This window comes from Triturus cristatus, chromosome 6 (assembly GCF_964204655.1).
Source record: "Triturus cristatus chromosome 6, aTriCri1.1, whole genome shotgun sequence".
Lineage (NCBI taxonomy): Eukaryota > Metazoa > Chordata > Amphibia > Caudata > Salamandridae > Triturus > Triturus cristatus.
In genome coordinates this window covers 1,588,465,377-1,588,489,019 of record NC_140589.1, presented here as the reverse complement: position 1 = coordinate 1,588,489,019, position 23,643 = coordinate 1,588,465,377, and the positions used below count along the sequence as shown (strand labels likewise).

The 23,643-nt window shown below is 38.2% G+C and overlaps 1 protein-coding gene across 1 annotated transcript in view; it reads right to left on the bottom strand.

Moving 5' to 3' along the window:
- FSHR (follicle stimulating hormone receptor) overlaps positions 1 to 23,643 on the bottom strand; it is a 2,004,148-nt gene that overhangs the window by 1,202,527 nt on the left and 777,978 nt on the right. The window lies entirely within an intron of this gene.

The window sequence follows — 23,643 nt, the reverse complement described above, 5'->3', positions numbered from 1 at the left end:
ATACTGACAACTTTTGGACACTGTACCACTGCACCTGCTGTACCATTCCAATTTTGACCCTGTTGCCTGCAAGATAACTTCACTTGTTTGAGTGCCTGTTTAGAGGTAAAATTACTTATTAAGCTGGAGCCTATTCTGTTGTGGCACAAGGTGTGGTCTGGAACTGCGACAGGTTTGAACAGGGATATAATCAAGGACTGTTTGAGTCTTGATGGGGCCTTAAAGATTCCATGGTTTAACTATCTTAAAACCTTTTTTACTGAACTGGGCCACCCAGAATTCTTCGACTCCCCAGAAAATCTAGCGGACCTGTCAAGAAAGAACCTTAAAAAATCTTGCCTGCATTTCTTAATAGAAAAACGCTGGCAAGTAGAGAAATCTAAGAGCACTGTTATGGCCAATCAATTACTTATCCAAAATCGAGGATTACAGCTGTACTTGAATATAGTCCCCAGCTGCTACTCTCGTATGCTCCTGACCCGTTTTAGGTTAAATGTCTTCTTTAGATTAGTCACTTTTCCTGATATTAATTGTTGGTCTAAGGACCTCATTCCTTGCCCCTGCGATCAGGTATCTCCCCAATCATCCCTTCACTGTATTCTTTTTTGCAAATATTATTCTACATCAAGGAAAAACTTGCTCCGACCCGTTTTAATAAAACTAGGGCTGAGGCAATGTAGAGTTGCACTAGTCAAACTGCAAATGCTAGACGATGAATTTCTTATCTTTTCTGTGTCCCAATTTCTTAAAGCAGTTTTGAGATTTAGGATCTCCATGAATTAGATCTTTTTGTTTTAATTCTGTACTTTTAAGATACCCGATGTTGTTTTTTTCTTTTAAAAATGTATTTACTTATGTGTATGCTTTTATGGTTTTGTTTTAAAATCGAATAAAGCTGTTTCTGACTCTGAGTGCCTGTTTAGAGGTAAAATATAGCAATATTAGGTGTTTAGAGGAGTCCTGACAACTGTTTGGCCCGTGCCACTGCACCTGCTACACCAATCAAATCATGACCCTAGTGGCGATGGATAAATGTACTTGTGACTGCTTCTTTAGTTGTAAAATACAGTAATATTAGGTGTTTAGAGGAGTTCTGAGAACTATTGGGCCCAGTGACACTGCACCTGCTGCACCATTCAAACAATGAGCCTGTTTCCTGAAAGATAATTGCACTTGTGGCTACCTGTTTAGTAGTAAACCATAGGAATATTTGGTGTTTAGTGGAGTTATGACAACTTTTGGCCCCGGTTCCACTACACCTGCTGCATCATTCAAATCAAGTTCCTTTTAACTGCAAGGTAACTGCTATTGTGACTGCCTGTATAGTAGTAAAATATAGCAACATTATGTGTTCAGAGGAGTTCTGAAAACATTTCTGCTCGACGCTACTGCACCTGCTGCACCATTCAAAGCATGACCCTGTTGTCTGCAATGTAACTGTACTTGTGGCTGCTTGTTTAGTAGTAAAATATAGCATAGCTATTGTATATTAACTTTATTTTTAACATGAAATGTTTATTACAACATTTAGAATTTGATCACAATGACCAAATAGATTAAGTTGGAAAATTCAAACTGATAATTCCCATAAAGTGCAAAGAAATTTACTGAGGCATGAATAGGAAATGCCTCAAACGGGGAACAACCATTACAACGCAACTTTTACAACGCACTGCCATTACAACGAAACTGTTACAACGCAAATGCTGTGACAACGCATGCCATTACAACGCAAGTCTTTACATCGACTTGCACTAGATGGCGTGCTAACATTAAAAATAGTGTAGTTTACTATCCAAACACCTTCCCTACTGCAACGTGGACTGGAGTTAGAATAGTAAATTACCCTTTTTTAATGTTAGCATGCCATCTACTGCAAGTCGATGTAAAGACTTGCGTTGTAAAGACTTGCATTGTCACAGCATTTGCGTTGTAAAAAATTCGTTGTAACAGCATGCGTTGTAAAAGCATGCGTTGTAACATCATACATCCGCCTCAAACATTCTAAGGTTAAAGCATCTGCTTTACACAACTAAGTAATAACAAGCAAGCATTCCAGCATACTGTTAGAAGCTGTCTGTTTTTATATAGGAAGAGATCTTATCTTGACAGTGAATGGGGCCTAAACAGTGTGATCAACTTTAGTAGAAGCGTGGTAAATGTGTGCACCATGGAAAGTTAACAAAAACCAGTTCCACACAAAAGCAAATGAACACACTAATTTGGCTATGTTTAGAGGCCCCTTTTAAGATATATTAAGTACAAGATATATCACAAGCTCAATGAAAGCGCTGTGCAGGCGAAACCTAAAAACTTGGAAAAGTCTTAATGGACTAGCAAAACAAGTATATTTTGCAGAGTGAATTATGGCTCAACCTTTAGGTCCATATGTATTTTCTAATCGTTCTATGCTCACACTCACCAACAAATTACATTTTTTGTGGTTAGAAAGTTTAGCTCTGTAAATTATACCCAATCTACTTACATTCCTCCACTGCTCTGAACCGGAGTGCAAGACCTTCTTTCTAAGAGACTATCAGTATTCGTTCTAGATCCTGGAAAATGTAGGGTCCACCTAGAACTATGGTTTACTGAGGGAAAAAGATGTTGGAAACTGGGATTGAGATGTAAAATTTAATCTCTAAAACCTCCCGTGGCTCTTGGAGGTAGATTGATTAAGTTGTAAAAGATGTTGCTCATGGAAGGGGGTGTAGGGTTGAGAATGGAGGGAGAATAGTAGTGACCAGAATTGCCAATTGAGGGATACTACTTTGCAAAGGAATAATTCTTTATTCAACACCAAAAATTTATAAGCATGTACACGTTGTTGAAATCAAATTTGCAGGCATTTACAAGCACTGTGATTATACTACAGGTGCAAGACGTTCCATAATATGTTAAAAGCACTTTCTGAAAACTCCTTCTGCCCTCTCTAAAGATTAAAAAATGAAAGATAGTCTAGCAAATAGGTTCATGAAAGATCCCAGAGCCAGGCCAATTAATCCATGGGTAGGCAATGTTACAAAAGAAGAGAGGAAGAGGATAGAAACACCATTTCTTCAGAGAGAAATTAACTACCAAAATAAATCTGTTAGAGGTAAGAGAGGGCTTGCTAACCAGATTACCTGCTGTGTCAATTCCACTAACAATAACAATGCGGATGAAAGAACAAAATGGTAGAAGAATTGAAGCCTGAGATCTGTCCTCTTTAGAAAATGTGTATGAAAAATTAAACCTACTTGGTACTTGGGAATCTGCTCCCTCTAGGGAACTGCTGGAAGAGACATAAAATAAATTCACTCAACCTCTTGAAAGCAACGGTGAGATTTCTAAATACAAATCTAGGAAATTAGTGCGTGGATATTTGTAAGAAAATCCTCCATATTACTACAGCTAGCTTTCTAAAAATTAGGTTTACTAAGAATCCACATGCAATATCCAAGCAAATCATGTCTAAAATGATTTTATATCATTGTTAGAACAACAGAGACTGAAGAGAATAGTCTTCAAAAGTTAGAATGCAATCTTTGATAAGCGTGTTTATTCCAGAATAGAGATGCCAACAGCACCTACAATTGTCTGACAAACTTCAACAGATAATAGACTCAGTGGTCCATTAAAAGTTCCACCTCCAAAACCCAAATTAATCTTAATACATACTCCACACAGTCTCATGGTATGAAACATCAAAATTGGTCACAAGCTTGATTAATGTTTCTAGTGCTTGAATATGGGTACCATACCCAGTACCAGACATGTTACCTATCCATGCAAGAGATACAGGTCTACACAACAGATCCATTTGAACAGTTAGAAAAGAAGTCTTGTCATTCTGTGAAATGAAAGAATGGAAGAGATCATGAATATAGCCAAAGTTAATGACCAGAGGCTCAACAAGAAAAGATCAAGCTTTGGAATAAAGGCCATGAAATAAATCCTGAAAGCAACTTGACCCACTTGTATGCTATCATACATTTTTATTTAAGATAAAGAAGTTTGATAGTGTATTTACATATTTAAATGAAAAAGAAGACACTTCGGGTGCATCTGAAAGAAGACTCTAAGTGGATGTCTACAGATATATTGTGATGTAAAAAAATGCTTTCCCAAAGTCCGAGAGAAGAAACTGCCATAATTTCACCCCAATAAATCGAATGATGTACTCACAAACAGTGGCATATCTGAAAGAAGCAGTGACAGCTCAAAGATTAGCATGACTGACAAAGAAACAAAATTCCAGGATGAGTTCCAAGACAATTTTGAGTATAACAGTTATATATATATATATTATGTCTTAAAGACTTGTAAACATATAACCACTGTACTTCACAGTTAGTGAAATGTGAAAATGGTGGACAGGAAACGCCAGTAGCGGGTTAACAGTCTAGAAAAAGCACAAAGGGTAAAAACAAACAAGGGATTGTAATGAGCACCTGTAACTTTAAATTGGCGATCTAGACAGCTGGACTCTATGGTCCAGTTGAAGGCATAGTGCCGAAACGCGTAGACCGTCCATATAGCTGCACTAATGGTGGTTTAAATAAATATTGAAAAACAAAGTACCTGCCCAGACTTCCTTTCTTCATGGTGCCGTGAATGCCTTGCTGAATGGAAAAAGCACTGGTAAATGTGAAGCTATATATAAAAGAGCGTAAAGCATATCAATTCCAAAGAGATAAAAATGACTACGAGTTGGGGCAAATCTTTACATTTGCCAAGAAGTGTAATGCGCTCAGGATGTGTAAATTTAGAACAACAGGAGACCCCACGAAAATGACCTCAAGGAGAGCAGGACCAAGCAATGATAAACGCAAGACATGACACGATCAGGGACAAAAAAAGGTTCAGATGAATTTAGAATCAGTATGGGGTACAATAGGCAACAAAAACTATAAAAAACATCATTGAAACAAGTTGATCATTGGTCCTAAAAGTCCCGGTGATAGGACCCCTGCTACCGCAGAGGGTGTCCGTCACATACAGTAAAGCCCCATCCATGAGGGACAGCCTTGTCAAAACGAATCTGGAAATCATAGAAAGAGCTAGTTGGCTTCAAAAACACAAGGGAGTTTTAAAATGCAAAACATGCAAAGCATGTATACATGGCATTAATAAAAACACATATTCCACTTCTTTCAGCAACAAGGAATACAAGATCCAAAAGTTACTCACATGCAGGGTTGACACTGAAGCGGAACTGCACGGAATAAATAAACAAATGTTCATTGTAAAAACATATGGCATATAAGTCATTTGAATAAACTTATTACAAACGGCAGTGTCTCGCACAAATGAAATGTCCTGCCCAACGCGTTTCGTGATACCAATCGAGGAATGCCCCGCTGCACTCCGTGCAGTTCTGCTTCAGTGTCAACCTACGCTGGGGCATGAGGAACAGGTTTGGCCTAGGGGGGACTGAAAGGCATGACAGGCATCTCCAGTGTTCACCAACCCACTTGGGATTTTATCAGCGCTTTATTTGAAGTAAGACGCACAGCGCTCCACTGGGAGAAATAATACGAAATCTCCAAAAACCAGCAATCAATCAATCAATCAATCAGTGCCGCTTATAAAGCGCGCTACATACCCGTAGGGTCTCAAGGCGCTGGGGGGGGGGGGGTGCAGCTACTGCTCGAACAGCCAGGTCTTCAGCTTCTTCCTGAAGGAGAGGTGGTCTTGGGTCAGGCGCAGGTCGGTCGGGAGGGAGTTCCAGGTCTTGGCGGCCAGGTAGGAGAAGGACCTTCCTCCTGTAGTCGCTCTTCGGATGCGGGGGACGGCGGCGAGGGCGTGGTTGGCTGATCGGAGGTGGCGTTTGGGAGCGTAGAAGTTGACTCGGCTGTTGAGGTAGCTCGGGCCTTGGTCGTGTAGGGCTTTGTGTGCGTGGGTGAGGAGGCGGAAGGTGATTCTTTTGTTGACGGGGAGCCAGTGAAGGTCTCTCAGATGTCCGGAGATGTGGCTGGTTCGTGGGATGTCGAGGATGAGTCTGGCTGAGGCGTTCTGGATCCGCTGGAGTCTCTTCTGGAGCTTGGCGGTGGTACCGGCGTAGAGGGCGTTGCCGTAGTCCAGTCGGCTGGTGACGAGGGCCTGGGTGACGGTCTTCCTGGTCTCGGTGGGGATCCACCAGAAGATCTTCCGTAGCATGCGTAGGATGTTGAAGCACGCCGAGGAGACGTTGTTGACTTGCCTGGTCATGGAGAGGGAGGGGTCCAGGATGAAGCCCAGGTTGCGTGCAAGCCACGGGAGTGGGCACGCCCGCAAGGGCGGGAGAGACAATTAATGCTGTGATTCCTCCTTCACAAAATGCCCGCAGCCCTTGATGAAGTGATTGGTATCATGCGTTGGGCAGGACATTTCATTTGTGCGAGACACTGCCGTTTACTTGAATACTGTATGTCCTCCAGCTAATAAATGACGGCTGAAACTGAACTTACCTGTGATGGGCTTCCTTACAGCAGGCAACTTGATGTCGGATATATATATATATATATATATATATATATATATATATTACCTACTGGCGGTCGCCAGTAGGTAGTTATAGTTAGGACCACGTTTCCATAGGAAATCCGCAACATTGTATTTTGAATAATTTTGGCGCCGGTCGACGAATCCTCGCGAATTTTTCAAAATAGGTGGGGCGCTACGTTCCGCTCCTTCCATGAAAGTCTCGGGGGGATTCGTCAAGCGGGGGCTGAGATAAAAGGGGGGTCCCAAAACACGTTTTTCCCATGCATTTTTCCATAGGACCTTTAGACACAGCTACAGCCAGAACGGCTGAACAGAATTACTAGAAATTTGGCAGAGAGGTAGTCCTCAGGTCAAGGAAGTGCCTTTTGTAGGTTTGGTGTAAATCTGTTCAGTAGATTCTGAGAAAATAGCCTTTAAATCAATATATATATCTGAGCCAGCTTACGGTGCGCTTACGGTACGCTTACCGTACGCATACGGTGGCGTGCGCGAGCGCGATTCTGATTGGCTCTTAGATCTTAGTAAACATTCGAATCGGTCGAAACCAGGAAGCGGCGGCCGCCATTTCGTGTGTTTCACTCAGAAAAAAAAGAGTGATAACAAGAAAAGGGGGCAAGGAGGAGAGTTACAGACCCCCTAACATTTGTAAGGGGGTCAAAGAAGGACAGAAAAGTACAAAGAAAACATTTATTGATTTTTAAAAAAATCACGAGGTACGCGTACGATAAGCGTACGGTAGAAAAAAAAAATAAAAAAAGAAATGAAAATCAGATTTAAGTGTTTAGATATTAGGGGGCTCTAAAAAGAGCCGTTGTGTTTATTAAGTGATTTTTTAGTGGTACCTACAAGTAAGTACCGATGCAGAGTCTAAGGTTCAAGAGGAAGACTCTGTTCCCTTCATCATTGAAGTGTACAACATCTCCTCTATAAATGTCTTGCATGTCATAACGCAAGTTGTTGTGGTAAATGGAACCCATACCATAGTCACGGAGGAAAGCAGAAACAGATTTGTTGACGTGCTTTCTTGCTTTGTCAATCTGCGGACAGAAATGATTGGACCAGTTCCATTTTTGCCTTTGGCATATGTTAGAAAACACAAAGGCAGTTTTAGGAAAAAGTGAAAACAGTTGTGCAAAGGTCTCCTTCATAAGCATTTCCAGACCTACCCCAGTCAAAGTGCCTAGGTCATTGCCACCACAGTGCACTATTATGAGGTCAGGGTGTTGGATGTCCATGAAGGATTTCACCAATGGCATCAATTGGTGCCACTTTAACCCTCTCTGACCAATCCATTTAATGTCTACATTTGGCAAAGCAAGGTCTCTCACCATATCTGTTTTCTCTGCATACTTTTCACTCCAGAAGACATAGCTGTGCCCAACAATCCACACTGTGAACATCTTCAAAGGAGAACTGGATGCACTCAGGAGGTGTCTTTCAGTAGAATGGCAATATGAAAAGAAAGACAGTTTGGAAATGGAGGCATACATATTTTTTTTTTTTTAAAAAGAACTGATTGGCTGTTTCATACCATTCTAGAAAAAAAACTAGGCTGTATGTGTAAATTAATAGAAGCATGTTTTGTATTGGTACAGAAAAATGTGTTACCAAAGAACAGTACTATGGATTTGCTGTTAGGTTTGAAAAGTCAAGCACTCTTGCTCTTTGGAATTGAAACATTGTTTGGCGAACTTCTGACCTGACTCCACACAGCAGTGTTCCATGAGCTGTTGCTATGGTAGCAGGCAGAAGTCAAGTTGGGGGAAGGGTACTAGGCAGAAGTCAAGTTGGGGGAAGGGTACTTTTGGAAAAGGGTTGGTTTTCAACCAATAGAAATGTGTGATTACATTTGAAAAAAAGGGGCAAGCACTGAGATTTGAAACTAACATGTATATGTGTGGAAAAAGAGAGGGAAAGTTTGCCATTATCTGGTTCTGCTGAGAGGAGAGAGGTGTAGAGAACAGAGATCCTGGCTCTGATAATCTGCTGTTTGAGTGCCACATTTCTTTCACAACTAACTAATTTTAAAGGTGAGTTTAGAGTCTGAGAGGGGATGTATATGGTAAATTAAGAAATGAATAATAGAAATGCAATTCTTTTTGTTGAAGTTGTGTTTATTATTTTCTGTTTTGGGAGAAATTTAAATGTGAGGAACATGTAAAATAATATGGACTATGTTTTCACAATAAATTAAGGTGTACTGGTATAATAAAAGAATAGTTTAAGGGTTTGAGGTTGGACTCAGTAATGCAAATACATTCAGCATCACTAAGGCTGGTTGCCCTTGCTGGAGTGTAGGCAGACACCCAGGTTACAAATGATGCTGGTCTGAAAAAGCAGTTTGGACATGTGCTTTGTAAAAAATCTGAAAAGTGGATTCATAATGTGTCAGTCTGTACCAGTGTTTATCACTTGCCAAAAAAAAGAGCAGTAAGTGTGATTTCAAATTGGCAAAGAAATTTCGTTTTGTGACTAATGTGAAAACATGACTCTGTGTGCAAATAGGAATTACAGGCAGAGATTTATTGCGTATTGCTCTGGTGATTTCACAGTTGCATTAGATGGAAAGGGGGAGACATTTGTTGGTGCAGAAGCAGACTCTTAGCACACAGGTAGCTGCTTACCATGTGGAATCATGCACAGTATTCACAAGCGAGTGGGGTTTGAGGTTTCAGTCAGTAATGCAAATACATTCAGCATCACTAAGGCTGGTTGCCCTTGCTGGAGTGTAGGCAGACACCCAGGTTACAAATGATGCTGGTCTGAAAAAGCAGTTTGGACATGTGCTTTGTAAAAAATCTGAAAAGTGGATTCATAATGTGTCAGTCTGTAAAAGTGTTTATCACTTGCCAAAAAAAAGAGCAGTAAGTGTGCTTTCAAATTGGCAAAGAAATTTCGTTTTGTGACTAATGTGAAAACATGACTCTGTGTGCAAATAGGAATTACAGGCAGAGATTTATTGCGTATTGCTCTGGTGATTTCACAGTTGCATTAGAAGGAAAGGGGGAGCCTTTTTTTGGTGCAGAAGCTGACTCTTAGCACACAGGTAGCTGCTTACCATGTGGAATCATGCACAGTATTCACAAGCGAGTGGGGTTTGAGGTTTCAGTCAGTAATGCAAATACATTCAGCATCTCTAAGGCTGGTTGCCCTTGCTGGAGTGTAGGCAGACACCCAGGTTACAAATGATGCTGGTCTGAAAAAGCAGTTTGGACATGTGCTCTGTAAAAAATCTGAAAAGTGGATTCATAATGTGTCAGTCTGTAAAAGTGTTTATCACTTGACAAAAAAAAGAGCAGTAAGTGTGCTTTCAAATTGGCAAAGAAATTTCGTTTTGTGACTAATGTGAAAACATGACTCTGTGTGCAAATAGGAATTACAGGCAGAGATTTATTGCGTATTTCTCTGGTGATTTCACAGTTGCATTAGATGGAAAGGGGGAGACATTTTTTGGTGCAGAAGCAGACTCTTAGCACACAGGTAGCTGCTTACCATGTGGAATCATGCACAGTATTCACAAGCGAGTGGGGTTTGAGGTTTCAGTCAGTAATGCAAATACATTCAGCATCACTAAGGCTGGTTGCCCTTGCTGGAGTGTAGGCAGACACCCAGGTTACAAATGATGCTGGTCTGAAAAAGCAGTTTGGACATGTGCTTTGTAAAAAATCTGAAAAGTGGATTCATAATGTGTCAGTCTGTAAAAGTGTTTATCACTTGCCAAAAAAAAGAGCAGTAAGTGTGCTTTCAAATTGGCAAAGAAATTTAGTTTTGTGACTAATGTGAAAACATGACTCTGTGTGCAAATAGGAATTACAGGCAGAGATTTATTGCGTATTGCTCTGGTGATTTCACAGTTGCATTAGAAGGAAAGGGGGAGCCTTTTTTTGGTGCAGAAGCAGACTCTTAGCACACAGGTAGCTGCTTACCATGTGGAATCATGCACAGTATTCACAAGCGAGTGGGGTTTGAGGTTTCAGTCAGTAATGCAAATACATTCAGCATCACTAAGGCTGGTTGCCCTTGCTGGAGTGTAGGCAGACACCCAGGTTACAAATGATGCTGGTCTGAAAAAGCAGTTTGGACATGTGCTTTGTAAAAAATCTGAAAAGTGGATTCATAATGTGTCAGTCTGTAAAAGTGTTTATCACTTGCCAAAAAAAAGAGCAGTAAGTGTGCTTTCAAATTGGCAAAGAAATTTCGTTTTGTGACTAATGTGAAAACATGACTCTGTGTGCAAATAGGAATTACAGGCAGAGATTTATTGCGTATTGCTCTGGTGATTTCACAGTTGCATTAGAAGGAAAGGGGGAGCCTTTTTTTGGTGCAGAAGCTGACTCTTAGCACACAGGTAGCTGCTTACCATGTGGAATCATGCACAGTATTCACAAGCGAGTGGGGTTTGAGGTTTCAGTCAGTAATGCAAATACATTCAGCATCACTAAGGCTGGTTGCCCTTGCTGGAGTGTAGGCAGACACCCAGGTTACAAATGATGCTGGTCTGAAAAAGCAGTTTGGACATGTGCTTTGTAAAAAATCTGAAAAGTGGATTCATAATGTGTCAGTCTGTAAAAGTGTTTATCACTTGCCAAAAAAAAGAGCAGTAAGTGTGCTTTCAAATTGGCAAAGAAATTTCGTTTTGTGACTAATGTGAAAACATGACTCTGTGTGCAAATAGGAATTACAGGCAGAGATTTATTGCGTATTTCTCTGGTGATTTCACAGTTGCATGAGATGGAAAGGGGGAGACATTTTTTGGTGCAGAAGCAGACTCTTAGCACACAGGTAGCTGCTTACCATGTGGAATCATGCACAGTATTCACAAGCGAGTGGGGTTAGAGGTTTCAGTCAGTAATGCAAATACATTCAGCATCACTAAGGCTGGTTGCCCTTGCTGGAGTGTAGGCAGACACCCAGGTTACAAATGATGCTGGTCTGAAAAAGCAGTTTGGACATGTGCTTTGTAAAAAATCTGAAAAGTGGATTCATAATGTGTCAGTCTGTAAAAGTGTTTATCACTTGCCAAAAAAAAGAGCAGTAAGTGTGCTTTCAAATTGGCAAAGAAATTTCGTTTTGTGACTAATGTGAAAACATGACTCTGTGTGCAAATAGGAATTACAGGCAGAGATTTATTGCGTATTGCTCTGGTGATTTCACAGTTGAATTAGAAGGAAAGGGGGAGCCTTTTTTGGTGCAGAAGCAGACTCTTAGCACACAGGTAGCTGCTTACCATGTGGAATCATGCACAGTATTCACAAGCGAGTGGGGTTTGAGGTTTCAGTCAGTAATGCAAATACATTCAGCATCACTAAGGCTGGTTGCCCTTGCTGGAGTGTAGGCAGACACCCAGGTTACAAATGATGCTGGTTTGAAAAAGCAGTTTGGACATGTGCTTTGTAAAAAATCTGAAAAGTGGATTCATAATGTGTCAGTCTGTAAAAGTGTTTATCACTTGCCAAAAAAAAGAGCAGTAAGTGTGCTTTCAAATTGGCAAAGAAATTTTGTTTTGTGACTAATGTGAAAACATGACTCTGTGTGCAAATAGGAATTACAGGCAGAGATTTATTGCGTATTGCTCTGGTGATTTCACAGTTGCATTAGAAGGAAAGGGGGAGCCTTTTTTGGGTGCAGAAGCTGACTCTTAGCACACAGGTAGCTGCTTACCATGTGGAATCATGCACAGTATTCACAAGCGAGTGGGGTTTGAGGTTTCAGTCAGTAATGCAAATACATTCAGCATCACTAAGGCTGGTTGCCCTTGCTGGAGTGTAGGCAGACACCCAGGTTACAAATGATGCTGGTCTGAAAAAGCAGTTTGGACATGTGCTTTGTAAAAAATCTGAAAAGTGGATTCATAATGTGTCAGTCTGTAAAAGTGTTTATCACTAGCCAAAAAAAAGAGCAGTAAGTGTGCTTTCAAATTGGCAAAGAAATTTCGTTTTGTGACTAATGTGAAAACATGACTCTGTGTGCAAATAGGAATTACAGGCAGAGATTTATTGCGTATTGCTCTGGAGATTTCACAGTTGCATTAGATGGAAAGGGGGAGCCATTTTTTGGTGCAGAAGCAGACTCTTAGCACACAGGTAGCTGCTTACCATGTGGAATCATGCACAGTATTCACAAGCGAGTGGGGTTTGAGGTTTCAGTCAGTAATGCAAACACATTCAGCATCACTAAGGCTGGTTGCCCTTGCTGGAGTGTAGGCAGTCACCCAGGTTACAAATGGTGCTGGTCTGAAAAAGCAGTTTGGACATGTGCTTTGTAAAAAATCTGAAAAGTGGATTCATAATGTGTCAGTCTGTAAAAGTGTTTATCACTTGCCAAAAAAAAGAGCAGTAAGTGTGCTTTCAAATTGGCAAAGAAATTTCGTTTTGTGACTAATGTGAAAACAAATGTAGTAATATATTTAAATAAAATAAAGGAATTTTTTTTTAGTTTTTTTCAGGTATTGCTGAAGAGCAGTGAACAAAATTTAAGATGCCTACAAAATCCAGAGTAAAAAACGAGCAGAAAAAAAACCTATATTTGGAGACAACTGGAGGACCTAAGTTAGTTGAAGATGCTCATGTTGGGAAGAAGAAAAAATCTTCTGGTAAGCAAAAAAAAGATTTTCTAAGGAACATATTCAAAAAAAGGAAAAATGTACAAAATGTCTGTACTGGAAAGAATGATTTGAATCGAAAAGGACAGGAAAAAATTGAGAATTTAGTTAATGCAAATATACCTTCTGCAACTAAAAAGATAAACTTAAACAGAAAAACAGCGTTTAAAGAGATACGTAGAAAAATGTTTCAGAGGAGAGTTATGTCCAATTTGATAAAGGATGTGAAGAAATATAAGCAAAAGGCAAAGTTTTTTAAGAGAAAAAAAGAAATTGAAGCCATTGCAGCTAAGGCATTAGAATTAAAAAGGAAACTATTCATTTTAATTTTGAATAGGATGCGTACATTAGACAAAATGGTTAATGTACTGAAATCACATAGCAAAAGGAAAAGAGTAGTGAACAGAACAAACTTTTGTAAAGTGTTTTTAGGAAAATGGATGCATAGTTCAAGTAGTGAACCTTTTTTTAATGAAGAGAGTTATTTTCAAAGTAATAGTTTGCTGCATGCAGTTGACACCAGAGGTCGTGCTTATGAAGTGAAAAATGGTTGCATAATGGAGAAGGAGATAATGGTTCCAAGAGATGAGGTACAAGTGATGGCGGATGAGGCTATGGGGAGACGTCCTAAAGCCCCAGTGTACACTTGGAATTGTAGTAGTATTTGCACTGTGCATCAGGAATCTATTGATAAATTTCGTGAGTTTCTAAGAGAATATAGCAAAAAAAGTGTGAAACAGAAGATTAAGGTGCTTCAAAGTCTAGATCCATGCAGAGTGAGAGAGAATACTGGTTTGCAGGGTCATTCTCTGGCTTGTCTATCTAGAAAAGTGTGTAATAGTGTTTTCCATCATTTTAGGATGCTGGCTGTTCATCATACTGAAATGAGAAAGTTTGTGAGACGGTTGTATTTTGCTAAAAGTCCAGCAATAAAGTTAGATGAATTGAATAGGGCTCTGTTCCGTGGAACGGTATCAGATGTAGAGAAGGTTGTTGATGAAATTCAGTTTTGTTACTTTGGTCCTGAACAAAACAGTGCAGAGAAGGACACAGTAAATGAGGAAGAAGTGGAAGAAAATGTAGAACCCTCTGTAAGTAAGACATTTAATGATCACATAACAAAATTTGCAATAATCTCTAATGAAAGACCAAATATAACTTGTATTTGTTGCCGCAGAACTCATTATAGAAAACAAACCAGGTATGTTGATCTCTACAGAAAGAGTGAAAATGAAGATAATTATAAGTGGAAGGATTTTGCCACCTATATATTTCTTGAAAATAAATTGTTTTGAATTGGGTGAAGTTCAGCGTATTTGTAAATACTGTTACAACAAGTTAGAGGAAAATAGAATGCCGACCAGAGCTGTACATAATAATTTAGAATTGGATGCTATTCCTGCTGAACTTTCTGAATTAAATACATATGAGTCTATACTCATTCAATGTGTTCATCCGTTCCAGACCATAGTACGTATGGAGCCCAAAACTGGTAAATTACCTCCTTCAGATTTACTGAGAGGTTTAAAAGGTAGAGTGGTGTATTTGCCCTTGGATTTGAAAAAAAATATGGAAACTATTGATGCGGATACTTTGGAAACTGAACCATTAATTATTCTGGTTAATGGTGTACCTACAAAGAATAAGAAGGTTTTGCAGGAGCTGGTAGATGTACGGAAAGTACAAAGAGCAAATTTGTATTTGAAAAGGAATAACAAATGGTATGAATCAATTTATATAGAAGAAGAAGAAGAAGAAGATTTACAAGAAGACACAGAAACACCAACTGGACAAATTGAAAAAGTGGACAAGTCAAAGGAAGAAGAAATTTATGAACATTTTAGCATACATCCTCTTCATTCAAAAGAAGTTATGGGAGACAATATTGATCTATTTCAGATGAAGAAAGCAAAAGGAACTCCCGTGAGTGTATGGGAGGAGAGCTTGGAAGCTCGATGTTTTCCCCAGCTGTTTCCTAAAGGAAAAGGAGGACGATACGATGAACGTCCGGAACAGATTCCAGCTTCTGAGTATCGGACTACAAGACTATATGCTGAAGATCCCAGATTTCGACAAAGTATTCCTTATTTGTTCCATCTTTTATTTGAAAGCGACTTGTCTGCACTGTCTTATGCAGTAAATCACATTTTAAAAAGTGGAGTACATTTACAAAATGTGTCTGCTAAGGATTTTATGGAGAAAGTGCAGCACCGAGATGATCATTTGGAAACACAACTGATCAATCTGATGGCTTGTCAGCGTGGGACAAATGAATATTGGTACCGACGCCATGGTGAATTAAAATGCATGTTAAGGAATTTAGGAACACCAACATGGTTCCTTACCCTAAGCTGTGCTGAGTACGCTTGGGATGATTTACTGGATTTTCTACGAGAGGCAAATTCAAACATTAAAAACATCGAATACAAAACAGCAGGAGAACTGTGCTCATTGGATCCGGTTAATGTTTGCAGATATTTCAATCATAGATTTGAGGCTATGATGTCCTTCATCTGCAATAAAAAAAATCCACCTCTAGGAGAAGTAGTGGATTTCTTTTGGAGAAAAGAGTACCAGGCAAGAGGTGCTCCTCATATTCATATGCTGTTGTGGATCAAGGATGCCCCAAAGTTTGGAACAGATACTGATGAAGCAGTGTTATCTTACATTGAAGAATATGCAACATGTGCTATACCAAAAAGCACAGAAGAGAAAAAGTTAAAGGAGCAAGTTTTACGTTTCCAAAGTCATCGGTGTGGAAAATACTGTCGACGGAAATACAAGAGCAAAGATAAATACTACACTAAATGTCGATTTGGATTTCCTAGACCTGTTCTTTCAAAAGGAAGAGTTAACAGTTTTATGTCAGCTGTGAGACATACTATCACAAGAAAATCACCTAAGAATACCTACAACCTTAAAAGAAAAGAAGAATCAAAAAATATAAATGACTACAACCCAGTGATTTTATCCATGTGGAACGCTAACATGGATATACAGTATGTAGCTGACAATTCCATTGCTGTTGCTCGATATGTAACGTCTTACATTACGAAATCAGAAAAAACAGAATTGAAGGAAATGTGGGAAGAGATTTCTCACGAGAAAACTGTCAGTAAGAAGCTGTACAGTTTCAGTTTGAAGATGTTATCGCATCGAGAAATTGGATCCTACGAATGTTCAGATAGGTTATCTTCTGCAAGTCTCTACTCGAAATCAAGAAGAATAATTTGGGCAAGTTTAGGCCTTGCAGCAATGAGAAATCGGGTACTGAAATCTGTTGGAGAAATTGAATATTTGTCCGAGAATGACCCAGAAAGTACAGATATTTTGAAATCAAACATGTTGGATACATGTTACCCAAAGAGAAGTCATCATCTGGAGAACATGTGTCTCTATGAAGTGCTGCAGAACTACATTTATTCACGGAAAGCCGCAGAAGACATCAACAATGGAAAATATAAAGTTATTGGTGAGGAAGGATGTTTGGTGAAGCAAACAAAAGGAAGTTTGATAAATCACCGGAAGCTGAGTTGCGACACTACTGACAAAAAGGAATTTTACTACTTGGCTCTTTTACAGCTGTTTAAACCATGGCGTACAGAGGATGAACTACTGGGAGAATTTCAAAGCTATGAAGATTCATTTAATGCTTGCAAAGACAGCATACAATGCAGAACATTCACAACTTATCTGCAAATGTTAAATGAAGAAATTGAACAGGAAACTACAATTGCAGCAGAAATAGCTAGAGACAGTTCTCAGGACAGCCAAAGTTCAGGAACACTCAGTCAATATCCCCTAGGACAACCAATCGTTGAAAATGAAGCATCAATAGCCATGAATGAAGTGGAAACAGCTATGAATCAAGCTCAAGAAGAATTTATAGACTTACAAAATTTGGAAAGACAACTGAATCAAGAGCAGCAACAAATTTATGAAGAGATCAGAAACAAAATTGATCACGGATTTCTACATGAAAAAAAAGAGTGCTCATGCACATCATTTCATCCAATCAGGATGTATGTAAGCGGACAAGCTGGAACTGGAAAAAGTTTCCTTATAAAAGTCATCAGAAGCTACCTACAGCAAAAAACGGATTCTACTTTGTCTTGTGTGGTTACTGCTCCAACTGGGTTAGCAGCATATAACATAAAAGGAATCACTTTACATCGTTTGCTAATGTTACCAGTGGAGCATGAGAACAAAATACAATACAACAAGCTAACTGGAGAAGCATGCTTGGAAGTTTCAAGAGTATTGAAGAAGATGCAAGTTCTCATTATTGATGAGGTGAGCATGGTATTGAACTTAATGCTTGCCTTTGTGCATTTAAGAATGCAGCAAATTCTGAAGTCAGACTATGACGTGTTATTTGGAGGAAAACACGTCATAGTTTTTGGAGATCTTTTGCAACTTACTCCAGTTAAAGGACAACCAGTGTTTAATACTGTGACACATGAAGACACGAAGAAGTCATTGGGAAGCATCGGTAATGCAAATATTTGGTCCTTCTTTGAGTACAAGGAACTTACAACTAATATGAGGCAAGCAAACGATGAAGAATATGGAAGTATTCTGAAAGATATCAGGATTGGACTACTCACAGAAGCTGGCAAAAAAGCATTACAGACTCGGCTGCTACATAATTTATTTCCAAAGGAAGAAATAGTTGCAGAGAAGATATACAAGAACATTGCAGAAAACAAATGTGTCATCTGCTTAATGCCAACTCTACGTGAATGCTCAATATTCAATGAGGAGCTTTTGAAATTGGAAAAGGAAGATATCAGGAAATTGGAAGCAGTGGACAAAATTGAGGATGGAAGAATTACTGTCACATTAACAGGCACACTGAAAAATAAATTGGATTCACTAGAGAAGAAGATTTCCAAAACAGCTGGATTAGAAAAAAATCTATATGTTTGCATGAACTGTAGAGTATTTTTAAGGAGAAATTTGGATGTTGAAAAAGGTTTAGTTAATGGAGCTATGGGAAGAGTTGTGGGTTTTATTAATTATCAGAAAAAAGATGGAATTGAATGTTTAAAAATAAAATTTGATCAGATAGAAGAAGTTAAAGATATTTGTCGTTGTACAGTTCGTTTCATGCTTGTGAAAGACTTATATGTACGTAGGAAGCAGTTTCCGTTTTCTCTAGCATATGCTGTAACTATTCACAAGTCTCAAGTATTGACTGTAGATTGTGCATTTGTGAACATTGGTTCAACTGTGTTCAAAGAAGGTATGGCATATGTTGCTTTGTCACGAGTGAAAACATTATCAGGTTTATTCATGATAGACTTTGATGATTCAAAAGTTAGTGCTGATACAAACTGTGTAAAGGAGTATAATAGATTAAGAAGAAGCTATGCTCCTCATTTAGGTCAGTATCCTGTGTTGGAGAAACGTGTAGTTTCTCGTAAAAGGAGAAATGAGAATATCTGTAATGAAGATGTAGAGAGGAGGAAAAAAAAGAGGAGTGATGTAATTGCAAGCAAAAAGAATAAGGAAAATGAAGAACAGGTTGTAGGATGTTATTTTGAAAATAGCTCTGGTGTCAACTGCTACGCTAATGTAGTGCTGAATGTTGCATTTTATCTGGAAAGTTTGCAAGAGCAGATAATAGTAAATCAGGGAAAAAGATTCTGTACTGTGCTGAGTCTCCTTTTTGAAAAGCTGAGTAATGATAAAACTCAAATAGAAAGTGCTACTGAAATTAGAAAAGTTTTAGATGTATGTTCAGGACGAACACAGTTTTCTCAAAATGTACAGCAAGATGCACAGGAATTCTTGATGTATTTTCTTCAGGTACTGGAAGAGGAAGGGGTACAAATACAAAATATGTTTGGTCTCTCTTATAAATGGGAACATAGTTGTGAAAACTGTTATAATATATGTGGCTCTAATGTTGATTCTGAAAGGTTTATTTATTTAACATTGCCAGAGAGTAAAACAGTCACTTTTGCTAAATTAGTTAAAGATCCTAATCATAGCATGCAATGCAGTGAGTGTAAATCTGACATGTTTTCAACATTAATTTTAAAGGAATACAGACAGTATGTAATTTTAATGATGCAACGATGTAGAGCTGATGGTTCAAAATTGGATACTTTAATAAAGAAGTTTACAGGACAGCAATTATCAATTTCAGGAAAAACTTTTGTAACAGTTGCAATAATTTTCCATGATGGACCTACTGTAACTTCTGGTCATTACACAGTTTATCTTAAATGTGAAAAAGGCTGGACACTGTGTAATGATTCCCAATTGATTTTTAAGCAACGTTTGCCTTTTGATTTAGCAAATTCCTATCTAATCTTCCTGAAACCTAAATTTTAGAGAGATTTGACAACATCTGGAGAAAACAATTTTACCATTTTATTGGATTACCATTTGAAATTTACAAATAAAAAGATTTAACAAATTATCATTTGGCCTAATGGAAAGGTAACCAATTGTAATGTGGAATTTTTCCATTTTTTAAGGAAACTTTGGAAAACCAAAAATTTAGAAAAAATCGGTAACATCTGCACAATTTAAATTTTGGAATGTTATTGGATTGCCATTGGAAATTTTTTCAAAAAAGATTTTTAAAATTACTATTTGGCCATGCGGAAAAGTAAACAATTCTATTGTGGACTTATTTAATTATTAATTAATCTTTCGGAAACCAAAATGTTACAGAGAAACGGTGACATCTGTACAATTTAAACTTTTGTTTTTTATTGGATTACCATTGGAAATTAAACAAAAAAAGAATTTTAAAATTACTATTTGGCCTAAAGGAAATGGAACCAGATGTATTGTGGAGTTATTTGACATATATTATTGTGATTATACTTCTGAAACAAAAACATCAGACGGTATTTTAAAGAAATAAGTATAGATATTAGATGATATTTTTTTAGAATATTATGCATTTCTTTAAAGTTATGTTTATGAAAAAAGAGATTCTGGGCTTTTTTAAAAACAATCTTTGAGATTGTTAATTTTTTTTTGCCTGCTGTTAAATGATGAATGCAATTGCTTTCACAATTTATAGTGAAATGCAATATTTTCTGAAAACAGCAAAAAAAAGGCAAAAATATTTTTTGAAAAATATGTAAATATGTGTACTATATTATTAAATGTTTTATTAAATATTAATACTTTTTTCTTTTTTTTCAGATTGAGATAGAAAATTTTCGAAAACTATAACTATTTTAAAAGCAATTAAAAATAAATTAAATGAATAAATCTTTTTTTGAGTGGGTATGGTAAGTCAATAATGTCATGGTCCCTTTTTTCCACTTCTCTACAATCACATTTGCAGTTTTTAATTGTACTCTCTAAAGGACCTTGTAATGTGATAATTGATTTTTAGTGTTTTTAAAAAAAAAAAAAAAAAATACGCGTACCGTACGCGTACGGTAAAAAAAAAAAAAAAAAGTTTTAAAAAAAATATATAAAAAATAGATGAAAGGTAAGGTTGGCTCTTAAAAGAGCCGTTGTGTTCATGCAGGGACAGAGGAAAGAAAGATTGGGAATATTAGACGGTACGACAAGTGTGCTGATCTATTTTACTGTTCACTAGGGAAACACTGGTCTCCCTATAAGTAATTAGATCGTGACAATGGGCGCACCGTACTTCAACCCTCGCAAACCGAGGGTTAATTTCCAGAGGACCAGAAAAAGGAGATGCTCCCCCCACAGATGAAGGGCTCACCTGACCTGCAGAAGAAGGAGTCGGCTCTGCAGATGATGGTCCAGGCTGAGCTGCTGTGGATATGCTTGGTTGATTTACTGAAGGGTTACCTTCAGTAAGTCGAGCATGTGTCCTTAGGTGTACATCCTTAAGGTGTCTCATCATGGTGTGATTCCCAAAGGAATACTTCCTGTCAGGATTACCTCTTGAAAGTACACGCTTACACAGCTTGCAAGTCACTAAGGGTGCATTTACCTTTTGCTGGCCTTCTGGAAAAGTAAAATAATCCCATACGTAAGAGGTCTTTTGTTTCCTCGCTCTCTGCCTCAAGGTAGTGCTGCTAGCCTCACTCTCAGAAGAGCTCTGCTGTTCTGCCATCGTATCACAAAGACAACCCAGCTCCTTCTCCTAAGAGATCACAAGCAGAAATGAGGGGAATGGGTGTGGTGTAGGAGAGTTCTAGAACTGAAAGTAGTTTCAACCAATCAAAAGTTGTGTTTCATGATCACATGACCTACCGTACGCTTACGGTACGCTTACGGCAAAAGTACGCATGCGCGTAAAAAAGACACGCGCTTGCGCGCATGCGCATAACAGTCACTCCCCGACACTTCCGCGTAACGTGCGCGTGTAGCGTACACGCGTACGCACCCCACGCGGAGTACGCGCGGCTACGCAAATTGCGTAACTATACGCAAACAGCGTAGATAAATTACGGACGTTGCGTAAACCGTACGCTTATCGTAAGCTTACGGTACGCGTACTAAAAAAAAAATTTAAAAAAAAAAGGAAAAAATGTATTGCTAATAAATTTTACATGTTTATTTTATAAAATATATTAAAAAAAACATATTATAGAATTTTAAAAATGTAACCATAGTCTTTAAAAAAATATAGAAAATTAAAATAAAAATATGTAAAAAAAAATAGAAGAAAAAAAAAAAATTAGCATTTAAAAAACCTTGCAAATTCACTGAAAAAACCATGGGTTTCACACACGTTATAGTTAGGAATTAGCATTTAAAAAACCTTTGAAATTCACTGAAAAAACCATGGGTTTCACACACGTTATAGTTAGGAATTAGCATTTAAAAAACCTTAGAAATTTAATGAAAAAACCAAAGGTTTCACACATGTTATAGTTAGCTGGACATTTCACTCGTAAAAAACCAATGAAATTCCCCCGTTATAGTTAGTTCAGCTAACTATAACTCGCGCGCCCGCAATGCACTACTGATGACGTCACATATTACATCACTCATGACATGGTCAGTGACATCACTCATGACATCACTGATGACATCTCAAATGACATCACTGATGACATTATCCTTGTGACAGAGTGGTAGACCTCCTCTCACCCTAATATAACCTTTGATACAAACATTCAAAAATAGACACTAAAATTTTCAAAACAATGGACATACCAATAACAGTTACAACAACCTATTCAGTAATTCTAAGATCCACATACACATCCACTCATCCACCAACAATCCTATACAGTCACTCATACATGTACTCACACATCATATGTACTCATACACCTAAACATCCTGTAACACAATCCCACTCATCCATAGAGTTACTCACACACATAGTCACTCATGCTAATAAAGAAACAAACATCCATTTACTTGCATATACAGTTATACACACACCAGCACACTTACTTTAACAGAAACTTACACATACTTAGTCTTTTTAACAATCACTTATAGAAACACATACTTATTCATACAGGAACTCTTCCAATCTCTCACTCTCACATATACTCACTTATAAACAACAATAGTCACATATACTAGTTTAAAACATATGTAGTTACTTATGAAGACACTATTGAGACAGTCATTCACTCACTAACACACCCATGCACACACTCATCCACCCATACAGTCCTGCACACATGCTGTCTTCAACACATACAAACAGTGAGTCACTCATTCATGCATCTATGCACTACGTAATACCCCCCACCGCACCATGAAGACACTCAGACACTCATACTGATACTCAAAAAACCAACTATTAACCTATATAGACACTCATGTAGCTACTCACCAACCCATGCAGCCACTTATATACAAAGTGAGAGACTGATACAGGTATTTACACATTTAAACATTACTCACTAAGCCATGTATTCAAAAAGATACACTTAATCAGTCAGTTATACAATCAATTTTTCAGAAACAAATCATCAATTTAGACACTTATATACTCATTTATTCTTCCATCAACCTTGAGATATACATATATAAAACATATTTAATTTTCAGAAAAACACACATTCACTGGATGATGTCATCAGTGATGTCATTTGAGATGTCATCAGTGATGTCATGAGTGATGTCACTGACCATGTCATGAGTGATGTAATATGTGACGTCATCAGTAGTGCATTGCGGGCGCGCGAGTTATAGTTAGCTGAACTAACTATAATGGGGGAATTTCATTGGTTTTTTACGAGTGAAATGTCCAGCTAACTATAACATGTGTGAAACCTTTGGTTTTTTCATTAAATTTCTAAGGTTTTTTAAATGCTAATTCCTAACTATAACGTGTGTGAAACCCATGGTTTTTTCAGTGAATATATAGATATATATTATCTACTGGCGGTCGCCAGTAGATAGTTATAGTTAGGACCGTGTTTCCATAGGAAATCCGCAACATTCTATTTGGAATAACTTTGGCGCCGGTCGACGAATCCTCGCAAAATTTTTAAAACTAATGGGGCGCTACGCTCCGCTCCTACCCTGAAAGTCTCGGGGGGATTCGTCAAGCGGGGGCATGGGGAAACGCATTTTCCCCGTGCATTTTCCCATAGGACCTTTAGTCCGAGCTACAGCTCGAACGGCTGAACAGAATTACTTGAAATTTGGCA